The sequence below is a fragment of the Limulus polyphemus genome, unplaced genomic scaffold (genome assembly GCF_000517525.1).
Source record: "Limulus polyphemus unplaced genomic scaffold, Limulus_polyphemus-2.1.2 Scaffold42, whole genome shotgun sequence".
NCBI lineage: Eukaryota > Metazoa > Arthropoda > Merostomata > Xiphosura > Limulidae > Limulus > Limulus polyphemus.
The window spans coordinates 501002-507576 of NW_013665652.1; positions in this window are offsets into that span (position 1 = coordinate 501002).

Below are 6575 nucleotides of genomic sequence, written 5' to 3' on the forward strand. Positions count from 1 at the left end.
GATCCTTGGGTCTGATGAACACTTGAAAGTTTTTGAATGTCCGGTTGCAGTGTGTAAGACGGTTACGTAATTTTGATAGCAAATAAGTCACCCGACTAAAACCAGATTCAACCAGATAAGATGTGGGAAAAGCAATAAAATACAACTTTGCCTTCTCCCAGAGCTGTGGAAACGTATTAGATATTTCACTACTTATCCAGAAATAATGTTTGTCACGTTTGAATCTATCTTGGGCTGTTGAAATATATTGTTCGAGCAAAAGTTTTGGTGGCCCTCTCAGAATCTACCGTGGCCCCTAATTTTCCGTCATTCACGTATGGTCCCTTAGAAACATTGGGTGGCCCCCTGGGAGCCATATGGCCCATGTTGAGAACCACTGTTTTTGATGATACAAATGCGAAATGCTGCACAAAAATATAACTATATCTCTGTTATTCATATTCATGATGTTAAAAAACACATAGGTTCAAGAAGTCTTGATAGAACTGTTGGAAGTCTATTATTCATATTATACTTTTCCTTATCAAACAAGAAGATATATATTTGTTACCTCAAGTGAATGTACATTAACAAAACACTAACGATAAACACAGAGCCATATCTAACGCAATACAATTTGATAACAACGGCAAAAATACATAATAATTACAGCAAACGTTGTTTGCTCAATTTGGTCTTCGAAATACTTTGCTAAAAAACGGGGGAAGATTCGTGACAATGAAACTGAATCTAAACGTTGTCTGGATAAAACTTGTGAATCAGCTTAACCATACGGTCCCACTGAAGGATCAGAAGCGAATGACGATGGGTTTCATTCCTTGTGATTAACTTGCGATTTATACTTGAAGCGGTATATTAGGGAGACCTAAAGTACTATTTAGTTGACAAAAATGTTATTTCAATTTGATGAACTTAGGATTGAAATTATTTTGCCGTTTTATAAAATATTGCGAGAGCAGAAACCTGTAAAAAGTTTGAACAAAGTTTAGCCTAGTTTTAAGATTAATTGTACAAAAACAAATATAAAGTTTATAATTTTAATTTCATTTGAATTATAGAAGACAAAACTTAAGTTATGGTAACTACATAATCCTTCGATCCCTAAAGACAATTATCGTGTTGGTAACTTTTTGGGAATGAAAGAACAATTTCTTATAGGGCTATCTGTGCTTTGCCCACCATGGGTTTCGAAACCGGTTCTAGCGTTGTAAATTTGCAGACATACCGCTGTGCCACTGGAGAGAGGGCATTTCTTATAGAAAAAAATATATAGGAAAAATAAACAATTCATAATTTTGTAGCATTAATTTATTGGAGCTTCAGATTAAACGTACGAGGATATTAAACTTAACTGAAAAAAAATGTTCATTTATATACAAATATCAAGATCCTTTTTTTTACATAAATAGAACATTCTTGAAAATACCTGATAAAACTTATCATCGCAAATATTAGGGGTTAAACTTATACTATTTGTATATTTCAGCAAGTTGCAAGAAAAACTTTAATTCTTGAAAATTTAAATAAAATTTTTTGAATTTATTCTAAAACTTTCGCTTAACAGTTGATAAGTTACTTCTGTATCATTTGAGTTGAGGTAAAAATATAAACATTTAACTCAACTAAAGGAATGAAATTTGTGAATTTCTAGTTTTTGGTGTGAAACAACTTTACCGATACAGCGACAAGAGTAACCGATCAGATAAAATTATATTATTAAATATTATATTATATTATATTTTCGATTGTTTGAAATGCACCATGAAGACAAAAGTAACATGCTCAAAAATTAGAGCTAAGTATGGTAAATATGACGAATAATTTAAACACACTGGATTATATATATAAGAAAATAACCCTGATTTTTACCAACGTTACATCAGATGGGGAGATTAATCAAATTTAATTCTATTCGCATTACTGATTGATACGAATACAGTATTTACATACCTATAGAAAAATAATAAAATTTCTATTCTTTGTTTTGGAAACGTTATAGGATCAAACGCTTTTACTTGTACCAGGTTGTTCAGCGTTTTTTCATTTCGATACTTAACATTTTTCATTGTTCTCTTTTTTAAGTAAAGCCGCTAGTAAATGCTTCAAAAACAGGTTATTTTTATCGCCTGCTGAGGTAAGCATACATCTTGCGGTTGATTTTGTTTATTGAGAGATTCATAACTTAACTTATAACTTCTTTGAATCCATAATACTTTGCACCTATCTTCAACGTTCAGAGTGCAATAAATATAACTGAAGATTAGGAATTTAATACTTATTGAACCTGGCGCTCATTTTTCAAAATGAGTAAGGCAAATAAGAAGACTTTATATATTGTCTTTTATTGAGAAACGATTTTATACACGACAAGCGATAAGCGATGGCTCAGCGATAAGTCTAATAGTTTATAACATTAAACCTCGGGTTTCGATATTTCAAGTGGGTACACCACAAATATCCCATTGTATCGTTTTACGCTCAGGAAATAATATATATAAATATACAATAAATATATTTTTTTCATTATTAACCAATTAATATAGTGCATTTGTATATTCAAACCTAATCCAAACTTAAAGGAAAAAAGTAAAAAATAAAATTCCGCTAATTTGTATTTTTCGATAATACGTAAATGAATGTGTTACTAAATAATATTTTAATTTTATACATAATAGTGGTAAAAAATTACAAGTAAAAATTTCATTTTTTATAGATAAAACATAAAATTTACTTCAAATCAAGAATATAGAAAGGAAATTTCCAACCCAACCAATTAATCAAAAAGTACCCTAAGTAAATTACCAAGTTTACACTAACACATTTCAAACCAAAGCACAAAGCTTAGTAATACAGCTACATGTGGGGCACAACAAAACTTAGTAATACATCAACATACGGCGCATGACAAAGCTTAGTAATATAGCTGCATATGGAGCACGACAAAACCTAGTAATACAGCAACATATGGCGCATGACAAAGCCTCTTGAGTTAGGTTTATCAAGCGAAGTTTCATAGTTAAGTTTCCTTGGCTAGTAGTGAAGATATTTCTAATTTGTAATACTTATTCAACTTCTATAATATGCCAGGATATTTTTTGATCTCCAATTTGTCATGATCCAGTATCTTCATATTACATTTTTTTTATTTTATTAGTTATGTTTAAAAGTTCACTTTTATTCCCGAATTCCTAATAATTCAGCTACTAATTGGATGAGACTTGACTACATAACATTATGCCAGTATATTTGTCTTACAAACTATTATATATATACAAATTTCTTACTGTATACATTGTTGCAGATTTCAATATAGCTTTCGTATAGATTTATGCGTGAAAGAAATATTACTTGAGATAAATTCAATAGAAGTATTTCGAAAGTGAAAACGATAACTGTAACTTGAACATCTCATGACGTAATTTTCCATTTAGAAAATAACGCATTTGTAAAAGAGGAAATCGACTGAACGCTTTTAGAGGTGTCACAATATCTCAATTTTAAAGGCAGATGAGTATGTTAAATTTAGGGTTTTCACTCTGAAAGTCAAAGCATTCAAAGTAGAACTGTGAAGAAAATGACTTAGCGTTTACATACAAAATATGCAATTCATTCAAAAAAAACACCAACAAACAAACATTGATATGTAAATGTAATTCTTTGAAATACAAACTGTCATATGGACACACGACACCAAAATCACATTTTCCTTTGTATTAATAAAACTTGTTCGCTTCAGTATGTAACAGCCCCATTGCGACAAAAACACGATGTAACTAAAAATCAGCTCACGTTTATAAGTTTTACAAATATTGAAATTTAAAATCCTTTTCAATTTTAAGACGAGGAAAAGAATTACAAATATTTAGCTCACAATGATATATTTTTCGATATGCTAGGTACATATCTGAGTGTATAATATGATTTAAGTTTCTTAAAAACATCTACAAATGTACTTATGAAACAAATAATATTAGTAGCATTTAAACAACAAGTAAGACAAAAAATGTACAGATAATGTGTAATCAATGATTGTACGGACGTACAAAAATCCAGAGTTGGATGTAACTTTGAGAAGACAAGTGAATACGGAAAATGTTATACAACGGGTGTTCAGAAATAAATGGAATTTTCTTTCACACATGTTGAGTGTAAGCTGTGGCCAGTGATTAATAGCGTTACTCGGTCAATATTTATTTTTACTTTGATAGTGGATGTTCCCCTCTGAGTTGGCGGTAAGCTTACGGACTTACAACGCTAAAATCCGGGTTTCAATTCCCTTCGGTAGTCAGAGTGCAGATAGCGTATTGTGTCGCTTTGCACTAAAACAACAACAACGGGTTCATGTGCTGCGTTTGTTTTCACGATCGCTGATGAGCAATACAAATATAAAATGGCAACTGCAAGTGGCATTATTTTAAAAATTGTTTCGAACATATGCTTAATGAAAGAATGTCAAAACAGCTGTGCGATTACACTAAATACGACACTGAATTCTAGTGCCAAAAAGAAATATTTTTTTTCCTTTATCATGATACCGCAGACCTCATGTTGCTCGAAATGGAATGGATACAGTTGAAGAAATCAAGATATTCTTCCTCCCTCTCTAGCAGCCTGTGACATGTTTTCAACCGTCATAAAATGGGCGCCGGCTTGGACAGCACTTTCAGATCATTGGAATTCTTAAAGTAACTGTATGAAACTGGGCATATTAACTTACACCTACATTTTATGAATTATTATCATGAATATTAGAAAGCAATTAGGATCACCTGAGAAGTGTTGTTGTTATTAAGCACAAAGCTACACCAAGGCCTATCCCTGCTCTGTCCACCACGGGTATCGAAACCCGGTTTCTAGCGGTGTAAGTCCGCTGACATGCCGCCGTGTCACTAGGGGGCCGTGAGAAATGATGACTAGTTTCTCAGTACTTATTATGTTTGTTGGTCGTAAAGTAATTGGGCTATAAGAATAACCCTTTTATAAACTAGGTAGAATTGAATGAAGAGAATAAACAAATAGTTTCTCTCATCTGAGATCTTTGAATAACATATCTGTAAGCATTAGAAAATAACTCTCTGATAGATGTTGTTCTGTTTCAATTTGAATAAACCAAAAACAGAAGAAATAAAGCCCATAATCCCTTGCGAGCGCATGTCCAATTACGCATCATGCTCGTTCGCAGCATTTTCCTACTTGAAGAAAGAATTCTACTATGTAATTTTCTTCTGAAATACGTTCTTCAAAAAGAAAATCAGTCAGGTTTGACAAAGATTCGGAAAAAAACAGGCATTTCTTTTCAGAGCTAAAAACTAAAATGGAAACAGGGACCGAATGCGGTAGATTTAACAGCAAAAACGGGAGAAAAGGAGCTAGCCAAAAAATAAGCGTTTCTTTTCAGAAGTAAAAACTAAAATAGAAACAGAGAACGAATGCGGTAGATTTAACAGCAAAAACGGGAGAAAAGAAGTTAGCCCTAAAATCTGAAAAGCTGGACAGGTAATGCAACCCTTTTAATGTTGCACTAATTCGTTATATCTCTTGTATTTTATCCCCAAAGGAAGTGTGTACTTTAAAAGTTATCTTAACTAATCAAATATAACCATAATTAACAAGATATATTTTCTGCTAGCGATTTTAAAACAAAATTGAAGCCGACACAAAAATTCAAAATTTTAAATAAATAGAAAGTACTAATATTAATATTAGTTATTTCTTTAACCCACTACTAAAAATTTACATTTCTTTCACCAAATATAGTCTGTTTGTTTGAAGTTAAGCACAAAGCTACACAATAGGCTATCTGTGCTCTGCCCACCACGGGTATCGAAACCCGTTTCTAGCGTTGTAAGTCCGCAGACATACCGCTGTGCCACTGGGGAGCAATATGGTCTGTATTGACAATCTATATTTTCTGATAGCAAATTTAAAATCAATGGAGATTTACTCCACAAGTGATTTTTTTAATAAACAGAGGATATTTACATCAATGAGATTTCTTTAACATACAACGTACTCTATGACAGAATGGACTATTATTTACCTATACTTCATGTCTGTTAGTATTTTCATTACCTTGAATTAGTTAATATTTTAAATATATACTTTTCTATTCTTAGGGTAATAACGTCAAGCAAGAAAAAGCAGTTTGGTATTTGTAAGCTTACACGGGTAAACAACTGTAATTTATATATATATATCATTACTATCTCCTGCCACAGACTTAGCGACTGTTAAGTTTGGCTCAGTATTTTCCTCTCAGTTTATATGTATAAGCGACATTTCCAAAACTATGTGATGTATTTCGATCGAATTTGGTGGAAAAGTTGTCAACTAGGGACCAATTGATTAGGTTCTACTGACAGTATGTTTAACGGTCAAGTTGACAGCGAAAAATGATCTTTTTTTTTTCGCCCAACTAAATGCGATAGTAAGAGTTTCTCTACATTTCTGAGTAGTAATGGGAAAATTATATCAGTCTCATGACCTTAAACTTCAAGGGACAGTTACGGTGGAAGAAAAACTTTATAATTTGAGTGATGTGTGTTTTTTTACTGGTGTGGTTTTTAAAGTTAATA